This window comes from Symphalangus syndactylus, chromosome 14 (genome assembly GCF_028878055.3).
Source record: "Symphalangus syndactylus isolate Jambi chromosome 14, NHGRI_mSymSyn1-v2.1_pri, whole genome shotgun sequence".
NCBI classification, from domain to species: Eukaryota; Metazoa; Chordata; class Mammalia; order Primates; family Hylobatidae; genus Symphalangus; species Symphalangus syndactylus.
Window position 1 is genome coordinate 40753461 of NC_072436.2, and position 15354 is coordinate 40768814.

A 15354-nucleotide genomic window follows, 5' to 3' on the forward strand; every position below is an offset into this window, starting at 1 on the left:
GCTTGCAGTGAGCCAAGATTGCGCCACTGCACTCCAGCCTGGGCGACAGAGCGAGATTCCGTCTCAAAAAAAAAAAAAAAAAAAAAAAAAGCAGCTGAAAGTTTTTTGCTCCAAAATCCCCACAAAAGTCCTGAGATTCACCCTGAATGGACTACAGTTGTTCACATGCCCATCCCGGAAGATAGAATTGGCATGCCTTGATGGGCTTAGAGCTGGAATCACTGAAGTCCCCCACTGGAAGTCTGAGCCTGCTGGGAAGGGGAAAAGGAAGAGGGAACGGATGCCAGGATATCCACGAGTGTCCACTGCATCAAACTTCCCAAAGGGATTGACTGTTCGTTCTGGGCTCAGTCTTTTAAAATGTTAATCTGCCTGGGCCGATGCACCTAAATAATAATAATAAATCCTTCTCAACCCCTCGGTCTCTCTGGTTCCTAAATTATCCAGCAACACCCCCACTGGAAGTCTGAGCCTGCTGGGAAGGGGAAAGGGAAGAGGGAACAGATGCCGGGATATCCACAAGTGTCTACTGCATCAAACTTCCCAAAGAGGCACAAAAGGAAGCAGTCTCCAAATCCTGGTGTCATTCAAGAAGCTTTGCTTCCTATGTCTTCAATAGGCTCCTAATATCATCTGCCTCTGTCAGGCAAAGCCAGGTTCTTGCTGCATATGCTGGCCAGTCCCTCAATGAAGTGCACACACAAAGCTTTAAGTGACAGGGTTCCCGTGACAAATGTTTTTTCTGGGAAATAATTGTGGCTATTACAGCAAAAAGTGCCCTGATGAAGCAAGCTGGTCTGCCATAGCCACTGCCTTCCTGAGATGCTTGGCTGCCCCTGGGTGACAGGAGGGCTCCTCAGGAGGAACCCAGCAATGAAGCAAGCCCCAGCCTAGTGCCAGTCCAGTGGCTTTGCAAAGGCAATGCCTGGAACAGCCTCTGCTGCTCTCCAAAACATGTTTCTCAACACAGGTCCCAGCAGTTTTGTGTCACCATCAAGTAGATCAGCGGCTCCTACCCATGACATCTGCTCTGCTTGGCATAAAGTTCTGCAAGGTGCGGTGGAGGCCATAAGGATAGAAGATGAGCCCTCTCTTTCACAGAGGCAGGGGGCAAACCAAGGCTTGACCTGTTATGGTACCAGCATGCCTGAAGATTCCCTCAGCAGTCAGGGTAGACCAAGCTGCTACAGGCAATGGGTTACACTGGGAAAGCCAGCATTGCATGCCAGGCATTCAGAAAATGGCAGCAATATCAATGCCATTTTAACTATGCTTGCAACTCAGACTGTTTTGCTTTGTTTGTTTTTTTGAGACGGGGTTCCACTCTGTCACCCAGGCTGGAGTGCAGTGGTGTGATCTCGGCTCACTGCGGCCTCAAACTCCTGGGCTCAAGTATTCCTCCCTCCTCACTTCCCAAGTAACTGGGACTATAGGCCTGTGCCACCAGGCTGGCCTATCAGACTGTTTTATTTATTTGTTTATTTATTTTATTTTATTTTTTGAGACAGAGTTTTGCTCAGGCTGGAGTGCAATGGTACAGTCTCGGCTCACTGCAACCTCCGCCACCCGGGTTCAAGCAATTCTCTTGCCTAGCCTCCCGAGTAGCTGGGATTACAAGCTCCCACCACCATGCCCAGCTAATTGTTGTATTTTCAGTGGAGACGGGGTTTTACCATGTTGGCCTGGTCTCAAACTTCTGACTTCAAGTGAGCCGCCCACCTCGGCCTCCCAAAGTGCTGGGATTACAGGCGTGAGCCACCGCGCCTGGCCTATCAGACTGTTTTAAATCCAACACTTCACCTTAGGAGATCTCACCAAGAGTATAAGGCTCCAGCAATAAAACCCCAGAAATGGGTAACAGAGGCATTTCTACAAAGCCCCAAATCACCTCCCTTGTGCTTTATTTTCCTTCTCCTTCAATCACCTGCTGATTTTTATTGACTTTGAAGACCCTAGAAGCACAGGTCACAGGTTCTGTGGTAGGGACTCCGGTCTCTGAGCACATGTAGAATCTCAGTCTCTGTGGTATCCAGATCTTCTGCCGGCTGCATGCTTTTCAGGAGGAGCTATTGCTAAAGCACACACCAAAATGGTTTCAATGGTCCTTAAATAATTTTCTATGCACTCAGATTCTCCTTAGGAGGAGCAGTCCGATTGGCATCTAGTAGTCTCATTTGTCTCAGATTTGGAAACGCTCCCACCTTACTGGTTGGAAGTTTTCTCTGTGTGTGGGCACCCGGTAAACTGTCTCCACTTTGCTTTCACTTTCCCCATCACTGTAATGACACATTCCCTAATGTTCTGGCTGTGTGACCTTGGATTGCCTTCTTTACCTCTACAATGCCTTAGTCCTCTCGTCTGTAAGATCAAACTTCCAGAATGAGTTATTGCAAAGAGTAAATAAGTGAAAGCAAATGAGTGTTAAATTAAAGCAGGCCAGGTGAGGTGGCTCATGCCTGTAATCCCAGCACTTTGGGAGGTTGAGGAGGGGGATCACCTGAGGTCAGGAGTTTGAGACTAGCCTGGCAAACATGGTGAAACCCTATCTCTACTAAAAATGAGAAAAGTAGCCAGGCTTGGTGGTACACTCCTGTAATCCCAGCTACTCGGGAGGCTGAGGCAGGAGAACTGCTTGAACCTGGGAGGCAGAGGTTGCAGTGAGCCAAGATCATGCCACTGCACTACAGCCCGGGTGACAAGAGTGAAACTCTGTCTCAAAAAAAAAAAAAAAACAAAAAATTAATTAAGGCAAGCTATGACTAATTTCGTACCACCCTAATTACTGTCTGATTTCCATTGGCCAATCCCATCTAAAACTGACATGACACAAGAAATCTAAATTATATCTATTTCATAATTACATATTTAATTACAAATTAAATATGCACTTAAAGCAAAGACTAGAACGGAACATAGAAAAATAACAAGAGTAGATTGAGATCCGTATGTACTATTTCTATAACAGGAAAAGTAAACTCCAAAGAATTGTATTGGTTAGAATTAAAATTTTGAAATGCATTAAATATACATATTTTGTGATATCCATGAATGATAAAAACATCTTCCCTTCAGCGTCTGCCTTAGCTAGAGCTCTGATATCTATTATTACATAACAATCTATCTCAAAACTTAGTGGCTTAAAACCAGCAATTTATTTTGCCTACATTTGGAGGATCAAGGATTTGAAAAGGGCTCGGTTTGACTGCTCTTCTCGGCTCACATGGCATCAGTTGGAGTGTTTCAGCTGGGGCTGTAGAATCACCTTCCGAGACTGCTTGCTCACACGGCTGGCAGGCTGGGGCTGGCTGCTGGCTCACAGCTCTGCCAAGGATGTTGGCTGGGGAGAGAAGGGGAAAGAGATCTCAATTCCTCTCCATGAATCTGCTTGGACTACCTCACAACACAGCAGTCTTAGGGTAGTCAGGCTTCTTTTATGGAAGCTACTTTTCCCCAGGGCAAGTGTTCCAAGACACAGGAAGTGGAAGCTGCCAGACTCTTAAGACCTGAACCTGGAAACTGGCAGTCGCTTCTACCAAATTCTATGACTCACAGCAGTTAGAGCCCATCCAGTTTTAAGGAGCGGGGACATAGACCCCACCTCTATGGGAAAAGTGTCAAAGAAACTGGCCATTCTTAAATTGTCACAGTTAGCCAGGCACCGTGGCACACCTGTAGCCTCAGCTACTTGGGAGGCTGAAATGGGAGGATTGCTTGAGCCTAGGAGTTGGAGTCTGCAGTAAGCTGTGATTGCACCACTGCACTCTAGTCTGGACAACACAGTGAGACCTCATCTGTTTCAAAAAAATTTTTTTAATTGTCATAATTATTCTTTTCTTTTCTTTTTTTTTTTTTTGAGACACAGTCTGGCTCTGTTGCCCAAGCTGGAGTGCAATGGCGTGATCTCAGCTCACTGCTACCTCCGCCTCTTGGGTTCAGCCTCCCAAGTAGCTGGGATTACAGGCATCCGCCACCACACCCAGTGAATTTTTGTATTTTTAGTAGAGATGGGGTTTCATCATATTGGCCAGGCTGTTCTCCAACTCCTGACCTCAAGCGATCCACCCGCCTCAGCCTCCCAAAGTGCTGGGATTACAGGCGTGAGCCACTGTGCCCGGTCAGTTATCCTTTTCTTGTGCCAGCCTTGCCTGCTGGTGCCACAGACAGGGCATTGCCAGCATTTCTTGCCTTACATACTTCTTTATGTGCTTTCTCCCCCACTCCTATTACTCCTTCCTAACTCCTGGTCCTTGACCCTTCTCTCATACCTGGTGATACTCATCTCCAGCTACAGGTTCAGAGGCTCTACTGTGTTCCAGTGACTTCGTGCAGCTCAAGAGCTTTGGAATCTGGCAGACCTGGGTTAGAACCAACTCTTTTAATTATTTGCTGTGTCCCTGGAAAAGTTGCTTAATATCGGACACTTAGTTTCTTTGCCTGAAATAAGACTACCTCATAGGATTGTTGGGAGAATTTAGAAATAATATATTTGGCAAAAATTTTTAAGTCTGACAATACCAAGTGTTGGTAAAGGCATAGAATTGAATACTCTTACACACCGCTAATGAGAGTTTAAACTGGTTCAATTTTCGGACCTATTTGGCAATATCTGATAAAATTATAAATGAACATATACTATAGTACAGTATATACTATATACACATATAATATATACTAGGTTTTGTTGTTGTTTGTTTGTTTGTTTGTTTTTTGAAACAGGGTCTGGCTCTATCATCCAAGCTGGAGTGCAGTGGCACCATCTCGGCTCACTGCAACCTCTGCCTCCCAGGCTCAAGCCATCCTCCCACCTCAGCCTCCCAAGTAGCTGGGACTACAGGCGTGCACCACCACACCTGGCTAATTTTATGTATTTTTTGTAGAGATAGGGTTTCGCCATGTTGCTCAGACTGGTCTTGAACTTGTGAGCTGAAGTGATCCGCCTGCCTTGGCCTCCCAAAGTGCTGGGATTACTGGCATGAGCCACCGCGCCCAGCCTTACTGTATTATATTACAATATAATACAACAATTCTACTCCTAGATTTAGATTTTAGAGAAACTCTGAAACAGGTGTCCAAGGAACCCCATATAAGAATGCTAAGGAAAGTACTCTTTAATTGAAATTAAAATAATCTCACTACAATGCTAAGCAAAAACAAGTAAATTGTACAACAATACATATAGTGTGAGATCATTTACCTGTGGCTTAAAACATGCAAAACAGTGTGATATTTTATTTAGTTATATGCATATAACCAATATATATTTTATATATAACTATACATAATATGCATATTTATCTTATATATTTAGCTATATATATATGTGTGTGTGTGATAAAAGTAAAAAATAATAAACACCAAATTCAGTCAAAACCAATCTAAGCCCTGGAATTTTTTTTTTTTTTTTTTTTTTTTTTTTGAGATGGAATTTCGCTCTTGTTGCCCAGGTTGGAGTGCAATGGCCTGATGCCGGCTCACCGCAACCTCCGCCTCCCAGGTTCAAGTGATTCTCGTGCCTCAGCCTCCCTAGCATCTGGGATTACAGGCATGCGCCACCACGCCTGGCTCATTTTTTTTGTATTTTTAGTAGAGACAGCGTTTCACCATGTTGGTCAGGCTGGTCTTGAACTCCTAACCTCAAATGATCCATCCACCTCGGCCCCCCAAAGTGCTGGGAGTACAGACGTGAGCCACCACACCCGGCCTAGCTCTAGAATCTTAAGCTGTGTGGTGGGAACCAGAGTGTTCATTATTTTATTCTTTCTTTTTTTTTTTTTTTAAGACGGAGTTTTGCTTTGCCGCCCAGGCTGGAGTGCAGTGGCATGATCTCGGCTCACTGCAACCTCCGCCTCCTGGGTTCAAGCAATTCTTCCGCCTCAGCCTCCACAGTAGCTGGGATTACAGGCGCCCGCCACCACGCCCAGCTAATTTTTGTATTTTTTAGTAGAGATGGGGTTTCACCATGTTAGCCAGGCTGGTCTGGAACCACTGACTTCAGGTGCTCCGCCCACCTCGGCCTCCCAAAGTGCTAGAATTACAGGCATGAGCCACCACACCTGGCCATTATTCTTTATGCCTTTTCCATGTCTGGAATATTTCACAACTTTTAAAAGTTTTAAAGACCTACTTTATATTAAGCATGTGGCACAATGCTGGGACTGTGGCCAAGGTTCAAGGCACAGTAGCAACTGTTGTCATTTCTACTCAGACCACCCCTTGTCACTTCTGCAGCTTCAGAATCCTCTCCTTCACTCCATCCTGAAGATAGAAAAAGTCGTTTCCATTTTTACAACAGCTCAAATGAGCTTGTGACTGAAGTCATGAAAAGCACTCTAAATCTGGTTACCTGGATCGGACCAGCTGAGTTAAATTGAATTTTGAGAACAGTCATTTTTTTTTTTTGAAGGTGAGCAATCTAATCTATAAATATGCCATGTGGTCAAACACTAACGATGGACAGATTTTTGAAAGTGCTGATTTGAAAGCAGGACATGCCGATCTTCCTGGTTCAATCCCTTCATTTCTATCCAATGGATTGAAACAAGGAGCACTAATTTACTCCGTGTGGCCAATTTAGGCTGCCTGTTTCAAGTTTCTCAACTTTGCAAGCATATTGGAATGCTCAAGAGAGCTTTTGAAAATCTCGATGCTCAGGCTGCAACTATACCAATCAAATCACAATGCCCTTGGATGGGACCCAGGCCTAAGCTCCACAGGTAAGTCTAATGTACAGCTGTGTTAGTCCGTTTTGCATTGCTATAAAGGAATACCTGAGGCTGGGTAATTTATAAAGAAGAGAGGTTTATTTGGCTCACAGTTCTGCAGGCTGTACAAACATGGCACCAGCATCTACTCGGCTTCTAGTGAGGCTACAGGAAGCTTTCACTCATAGAGGAAGGCAAAAGGGGAACAGACATGTCACACAATGAGAAAGGGAGCAGAGAGAGAGCAGGGGGTCCCAGATCCTTGTTTGTTTGTTTGTTTTAATTTTTGTAGAGATTAGGTCTCATTATATTGCCTAGGCTGGTCTCAAACTCCTGGGCTCAAGTGATCCTCTCACCTCAGCCTCTTAAAGGGCTGAAATTGCAGGCATGAGCCACCACGCCAAGTCCCCATATTCTCTTTTTTTTTTTTTTTTTTTTTTTTTTGAGATGGAGTTTCCCTCTTGTTACCCAGGCTGGAGTGGAATAGTGCGATCTCGGCTCACCACAACCTCTGCCTCCTGGGTTCAAGCGATTCTCCTGCCTCAGCCTCCTGAGTAGCTGGAATTAAAGGCACGCACCACCACGCCTGGCTAATTTTGTATTTTTAATAGAGATGGGGTTTCTCCATGTTGATCAGGCTGGTCTCTAACTCCCGACCTCAGATAATCCACCTGCCTCAGCCTCCCAAAGTGCTGGGATTATAGGTGTTAGTCAACGCGCCTGGCCTTTTTTTTTTTTTTTTTTTTAAGATGGAGTCTCGCTCTGTCACCCAACCTAGAGTGCAGTGGCTCAGTCTTGGCTCACTGCAACCTCCACCTCCTGAGTTCAAACAATTCTCCTACCTCAGCCTCCTAAGTAGCTGGGATTACAGGCACAGACCATGACGCCTGGCTAATTTTTGTATTTTTAATAGAGACGGGGTTTCATCATGTTGGCCAGGATGGTCTCAAACTCCTGACCTCAGGTAATCCGCCTGCTTCGGCCTCCCAAAGTGCTGGGATTACAGTCATGAGCCACCATGCCCAGCCCCCATATCCTTTTTAACAACCAGCTCTTGATGAACTAATAGAGCAAGAACTAACTCATTACCAAGGGCAGGTCACCCATTCACAAGGGATCTGCTCCCATGACCCAAACACCTCCCACTAGGCCCCACTTCAAACCTTGGGGATCACATTTCCACATGAGATTTGGAGGAGACAAACATCCAAACTATGTCAGCAGCCAAGGTTGAGAACCACTGGCCCAGTTAATCCCCCAGGACAATGACAGTACTGAAACACCAGACACCACCTGTGAATTCAGGTTATCTTTTCCCATCCTTCCATGCGTGAAGCACTAATTCCTTCTTTTTACTTTAAGTTTTTATAATTCAAGTCAATCATGGCTTCAACTGCAGTAGTAAGACTGTTTAGGCTTAGCCCTGTGACAGGGTGCTAGCCATGGACACCAGTACTTGCTCTCCCCCAAGTCCTTATAGATAGAACTCCAAATTTGGCTAGGTATGTGGCCCACCCACTTAACCACATTTCCCAGGGATGGGGGCCAGGGAGAAGGGAAAGCTCTTCTTTACCAAAGAATGCCAACTAACGGTTGTACAAGGAATGAGAGAAATAAAAAATAATTTTACAACCACCTTCATAATAACTGATTCAGGTGAGATTCATTAGTAGATACTAAGGCCATTGGCAGAAAGACTGCGGCAGCATGTGACATTCACACAATCTCAAAGCATCGGCCCCCGCTCCAGAGAATGCATTCATTCCAAGGGGAAAAGACACTTCCACAATGGAGAAACCTGGCAGACACCACCTTTGTGGGCTGTGATCATATCTCAGCTCCAAACCCCACCCTCTCTGCTCTGCTGTGATGCTGGGCTGGGAACCTTCCAACATTTGCTTGCCAGGGGCTCCCCTGTTTCGCTCTGCTGAGAAGGCGAGGCTGGAGAGAGGAAAAGGAACTTCCTCCGGCTCGCCTCCTGTTCCTGCAAAGGGTGACCTCACATTTCTTCACTCTGATAGCAGCAGTTCCTTCCTTTTTTTGTTTGTTTGTTTGTTTGAGATGGAGACTTGCTCTATCGCCCAGGTTGGAGTGCAGTGGCGCAATCTCGGCTCACTGTAACCTCAGCCTCCTGAGTTCAAATGATTCTGCCTCAGCCTCCTGAGTAGCTGGGATTACAGACACCCGCCACCATGCCCAGCTAATTTTGTATTTTTAGTAGTTTCACCATGTTGACCAGGCTGGTCTCAAATTCCTGACCTCAAGCGATCCTCCTACCTTGGCCTCCCAAAGCGCTGGGATTACAGGCATGAGCCAGCACACCCGGCCAGCAGTTCTTTCTGACATAGCAGTTGGGTGCTGTGTGTGGTTCTTCAGCTCTCACCGAACCAACCCCTTCATGCACCTTTTCAAGTCACCAGCTGCCTGCCTGCCCTCCTCAGCAGCCAGGACCCAGATCTACAGGACCCTTCCAAGCCAACACAACAGCTCCAGCCGGGGAGTGTCCCTTCCTCAGGTGCCTGAGTTTCAGCATCACACGGGTTCTCTCTAAGCCTCTAACGTTTTAATCATTCCAACCTCTTCTCTGCTCTTATAGCCTCGGTGATTGCTACCTCCATGACACCTTAATGTTCGTTTCTTGCCACTTCAGTTACCTGGTTAACACTTTATACCTAACTAACAACTCTTATTAAAGGCTCTGTTAAAATAACTCAGATTTCTGTCTCCTGACTGGATCCTGATGCAGAAATTGGAATCAGGAGTGGGATTTATATGCCACCCTCTGGCATGGAAATATATCTTACTAAGGCATCCAAATTCCTTGCTATTAGTGATGTGAACACCTTAATATCATCAATGAGACAACTGATACCTGTGGGTCCTTGGGTCTTGAAGTCACAACCACATGTTGAGGATGGAACAAGATAGAAAGAGTCTGTCTTTCCATCCTGATGACCATGGAGCCACCATAATAGACCTGGGCTTCTTTTATTTATGTAGGAGAGAAATAAACTTTCTCTTCTTTTGTTATTGAAGTTTCCTGTAACTCACAGCTCAATCTAATCCTAATTAATATAGGGCATTTAAAGGCAAATTCACCAAAATTAAATTCACTTTAGACTTAAGAAATGAAGTTACAGTTAAGGAAAATTACTTGTCACGCCACAGTCAGGAAAAGGTACCTTAGAGAATCGATGTCAAGCGGAATATTACCATTTCAAGAAAAATTACATATATTTATATGGAGAATGAGGTCAGTTAATAAACACTATGAAGTGCTTAAGAAGTCAGGCACTACACACATTACAGGCATTATTTTATTTAATCCTCATGAAAATCCTCTGACATAAGGCACCGTTATCATCACCAATCCTTAGACAAGAGGACTGAAGGTTGGAAAGATTAAACAACATCCCATGTCATGCAACTTGTAAGTAGTAGAGATGGAATCACAACTCAGGTAGGCTGAGTTAATCAACTCAACTTAATCAACTGACATTAAGATCTCTGCTACCAGTGGAAACTTAGAATTTAAAGCCTTGCCAGGTGCAGTGACTCACAGCTGTAATCCCAGCACTTTGGGAGATCAATGCGGGCCTATTGTTTAAGCTCAGGAGTTCAAGACCAGCCTGGGCAACACAGAGAAACCCCGTCTCCACAAAAAATACAAAAATTAGCTGGGCATGGTGACGTGCACCTGTGGACCCAGCTACTTGGGAGGCTGAGGTGGGAGGATCACTTGAGCCTGGGAGGCAGAGGCTGCAGTGAGCCAAGATGGTACCACTGCATTCCAGCCTGGGTGACAGAGTAAGACCCCCCCATCTCAATTAAAAAAAAAATTTAAACCCTTTCTCTATGTGAGAAAGTAATTCTACATGAAACAAGACAACCAGTCTAAAAAAAAAGATTCTAAACAGAAGTTACTCTGACCAAATCTCTATTCCCAAGCTGACAGTTTTTCCAAAAAGCTGGCAAGGCCAACCACATTTAGGCTGATGAAGAGCTTGCCAGAAGCCAAGATCTTAGCTAAAAGAAAATTAACCTCCCTTCCAAATCAATAAGGTACACATAAGGTCCATCACAGGACTGTTCAACTAATGGACAATATCGATTATTATTCCCAGAACACGGCCCCCCAAAATTTTCAAATTAAAATTTAATTTAATAAAGGCTTCTAGAAAAAGAGATCAATAGGCACTTATTCTTATGGGCTGACATGAGATCTCTAATGGTCCTTGTATACAGCACAGCTCTCCCCGGGATTTCCAAAGGTCTATTATCCTCAGTGCTAAACTAAAAAGTACTAGTTCACATTAGGAACCAAACTGGCAACTGGGATGCCAACTATTATTTTGCAAAAGAGGACACGGTTAGTTGAAAATTATATTTTTCCAATTAGCACAGCAGGAAACACTGCTGAGACATTCATCCCAAGCCTGCAATTAGAGAACATTTGCTTGCTTCTAGAAATAGAATGAATGGGAAGTAGAGACCTGCTATCTAGGTCTTCGGCAATAATATCCTGGGAGGGGAGATCTTGCTACCATTTCACCAGTGCACCACAGTGTGTTAGGAAGAAACTAAGAAATCCAGCAACAAAAGGGGTTTACACAAAAGCCTTATCATTAGAAAGGTAAGTACAACTGCCAATGAGCAGCTCTAATGTTTTATTTTATAGTTGTTTTAAAAATCTATTAATAGCCAGGCACAGTGGCTCATGCCTGTAATCCCAGCACTTTGGGAGGCCGAGGCGGGCGAATCATTAGGTCAAGAGTTTGAGACCAACCTGGCCAACATGGTGAAACCCCGTTTCTACTAAAAATACAAAAATTAGCCCGGCATGGTGGCACGTGCCTGTAGTCCCAGCTACTCAGGAGGCTGAGGCAGGAGGATCGCTTGAACCTGGGAGGTGGAGGTTGCAGTGAGCCCAGATCATGCCACCGCACTCCAGCCTGGGTGACAGAATGAGACTCTGTCTCAAAAAAAAAAAAAAAAAATCTATTAATAATGTTTCAAAAGTCTCCACCTGTCACAAAAGGAAGTTTAGTCTGAGCACCTCCACAATCTCCAGCTAGCTAGCTGGCCTTCCCTGGCTCTTCAACTACAGTACTTCATTGTATGTGAGGCAAAACAATGGAAGCTTGAAGAATTTAGATCTCTCTCAAGCAGAGGTAAAGAAAAAGACAGAGAACAGTGCTAAAAAGAGAAACAACTTTCACACCATGGGGTATCAGTTCAGTAACCTCATCAAAATTTGGAGCACTAAATTAAGATTTTGGTGTGAGCCAAGAGAAAACCATTGGTTACTAAGATATTTGCTTTATATGTCCCGCACAAACATTACAATGGAGAAAGGGTTTTCATAGACTAGGCATCCCCATACCATTAGATTTTACACAGAACACTATAACTTAGCTTTAATGAGTAAGTCTAACTTTGTACCTTTGGTCTTTAAGCAGCTTTATATTACATGAAGGTGAAAGAGGTATACAGTGAGAACAAATCCTTTTATTTCCCCCAACCAGGAAATGATTTGTTGAAAGCACTAGCTTGGCCCAAAGTTTAGCTCCAGCTTGTAACACTTATGGTAACTTGCAGGTAAACACGTGCACGATTGTGTAACATCTATTTAGGTTGGTGCAAAAGTAATTGCGGTTCTTGCCATTACCTTCAACGGCAAGAACCGCAATTACTTTTGCACCAACCTGACTATCTAGTTCTCAGCGTCTACAGGAGGTTAACCAGATGATTCAACATTGATATTTATTCTGTGAAGTAAACTAATTTCTAGACAATACAGGGGCTTTACTAAGAAATAAACAGCTTCATCTCTCAGAAAGATCATGCAAGTATGTATGTGTGCATATGTACACATATGCATAGACAAAATGCCTGTGAAGGTTTGCCAACTATTGACAGTGGTTTCCTTTGGATAATGAGACTAGGAAAGAGGAAAGCAAGCAAGACTCATTCATTTTTTAATTTCTTTTTGTTTGTTTGTTTGTTTTTGGTTTTTGAGACTGAGTCCCACTTTGTCACCCAGGCTGGAGTGCAGTGGCATGATCTCGGCTTACTGCAAACTCTGCCTCCTGGGTTCAAGCGATTCTCCTGTCTCAGACTCCTGAGTAGCTGGGATTACAGGTGTGCACCACCACACCCAGCTAATTTTTGTATTCTTAGTATTTTGTATTTTGTATTCACCATGTTGGCCAGGCTGGTCTTGAGCTCTTGACCTCAAGCGATCTGCCCTCCTCAGCCTCCCAAAGTGCTGGGATTACAGGCGTGAGCCACTGCGCCCAGCCTGTTCTCAACTTTCTATACCTAAAATTGTTCAAAAAACTTTTCAATGTAAACATTCCAGTAAATGTTTCACTTTAAAAAAAATACTACTAAAGCCGGGCACAGTGGCTCACACCTGTTATCCCAGCACTTTGTGGGGCTGAGGCAGGTGGATCACCTGAGGTCAGGAGTCCAGGTCCAGCCTGGCCAACATGGTGAAACCCTGTCTCTACTAAAAATACAAAAAAAGCCAGGCGGACTCCTGTAATCCCAGCTACTCAGGAGGCTGAGGCAGAATCACTTGAACCTGTGAGTCAGAGGCTGCAATGAGCCAAGATTCCACCTCTGCACTCCAGCCTGGGCAACAGAGCAGGATTCCAACTCAATAAATAAATAAATAAATAAATACTACTAAAATACCAACTAGTCAAGAATTTCCAGGTGAAGACACACCGAAACACTTACCTTCACTCCCTTAGGGCAGTGGGGGAATATTGTAGAGGCATAGTGAACAGGCGAGGAAACAAAACCTCAAAATTGTGGAAGCTTAGATAGCGGATGGAAAGACTCGGCTGACCCCAGAAGGCTGAAGCTAAGCTGGCCACTAAAAGGCTCAGAAGTTGGAGTCTCAAGTAACTTGGAAGAGAAACAAAGGATGGGCTAGAACCAGTAAGACTGAAAGTCTAAGAAGCAGTTTGGCCAGATGGAGTATCAGATGATATTAAAGAATTAGTAGGGCCGGGCGCAATGGCTCACGCCTGTAATCCCAACACTTTGGGAGGCCAAGGTGGGCTGGGCACGTGAGGTCAGAAGTTCAAGACCAACCTGGCCAATATGGTGAAACCCCGTCTCTACTAAAAATACAAAATTAGCCGGGCGTGGTGGTGCATGCCTGTAATCCCAGCTACTCAGGAGGCTGAGGCAGGAGAATCGCTTGAACCCGGGAGGCGGAGGTTGCAGTGAGCCGAGATCGCGCGATTGCACTCCAGCCTGGACAACAAGAGCGAAACTCCGTCTCAAAAACAACAACAAACTGTTAAAAATGTACAGGGAAATTTAAAAATAGCAAAACCACTATTTATTTAGTACCTGTAATTTAAAACATTAGACATATTGGGACTAAGCATTTTTGGATCAGCATCCAGTATTTTGCCCTTTGGGTCTGTTAAGGTGAAGTTTTTGCCAGCATCACCTCCTCTGGGACGCGTATGTTCTCTTTGCCACAATCACTTTCTTCATTTTTGTTGGTAAATTTACCTTCGCTAACTTCCTCTGGTGCCTGTCTAGAATCTCTCACACAGCAGGCTGATCAACCTTCCCATGGTCAAATGTAACTTAATTTACGTGCAATTTGAATTCTGCAAAGTTACTTGCAGCATATAAGTTTCTACCACATTGAATATTACTGTTAATTTCTGCCATGATGCTTTCCATTTCTTCCAAACTTCAGCTAAAGAAATTGCAAGATCTGGCCAGGCGCAGTGGCTCACACCTGTAATCTCAGCACTTTGGGATGCTGAGGCGGGCAGATCACTTGAGGCCAGGAGTTTGAGACCAGCCTGGCCAGCATGGTGAAACCCTGTCTCTACTAAAAATACAACAAATTAGCCAGGCGTGGTGTCACACATCTGTAGTCCCAGCTACTCAGGAGGCTGGAGCAGGAGAATTGCTTGAACTCAGGAGGCAGAGGTTGCAGTGAGCCAAGACAGCCCCAGAGCACTCCAGCCTGGGCGACAGAGTGAGAGTCCATCTCAAAAAAAAAAAAATTGTGAGGTCGAGGTGGGTGGATCACGAGGTCAGGAGATTGAGACCATCCTGGCTAACATGGTGAAACCCCATCTCTATTAAAAACACAATAAATTAGCCCGGCATGGTGGCACACGCCTGTAGTCCCAGCTACTCGGGAGGCTGACGCAGGAGAAGCATTTGAACCTGGGAGGTGGAGGTTGCAGTGAGCCAAGATTGCAGCACTGCACTCCAGCCTGGGCAACAGAGTGAGACTCCATCTCAGAAATAAATAAAAATAAAAATAAAAATGCAAGATCTCTGGATGTAGCATCAATGGCCTATCAAAACTCCATAGAAGATAATGAGCTTTAAAAATCAAAATAATGGCTAGGCACAGTGGCTAACACCTGTAATCCCAGCACTTTGGGAGGCCAAGGCGGGTGGATCACTTGAGGTCAGGAGTTCAAGACCAGCCTGGCCAACATGGTGAAACCCCGTCTCTACTAAAAATATAAAAATTAGCTGGGTGTGGCCAGGCATGGTGGCTCACGCCTGTAATCCCAGCACTGTGATAAGCTGAGGCAGGCAGATCACAAGGTCAGGAGTTTGAGACCAGCCTGGCCCACATGGTGAAACCCCGTCTCTA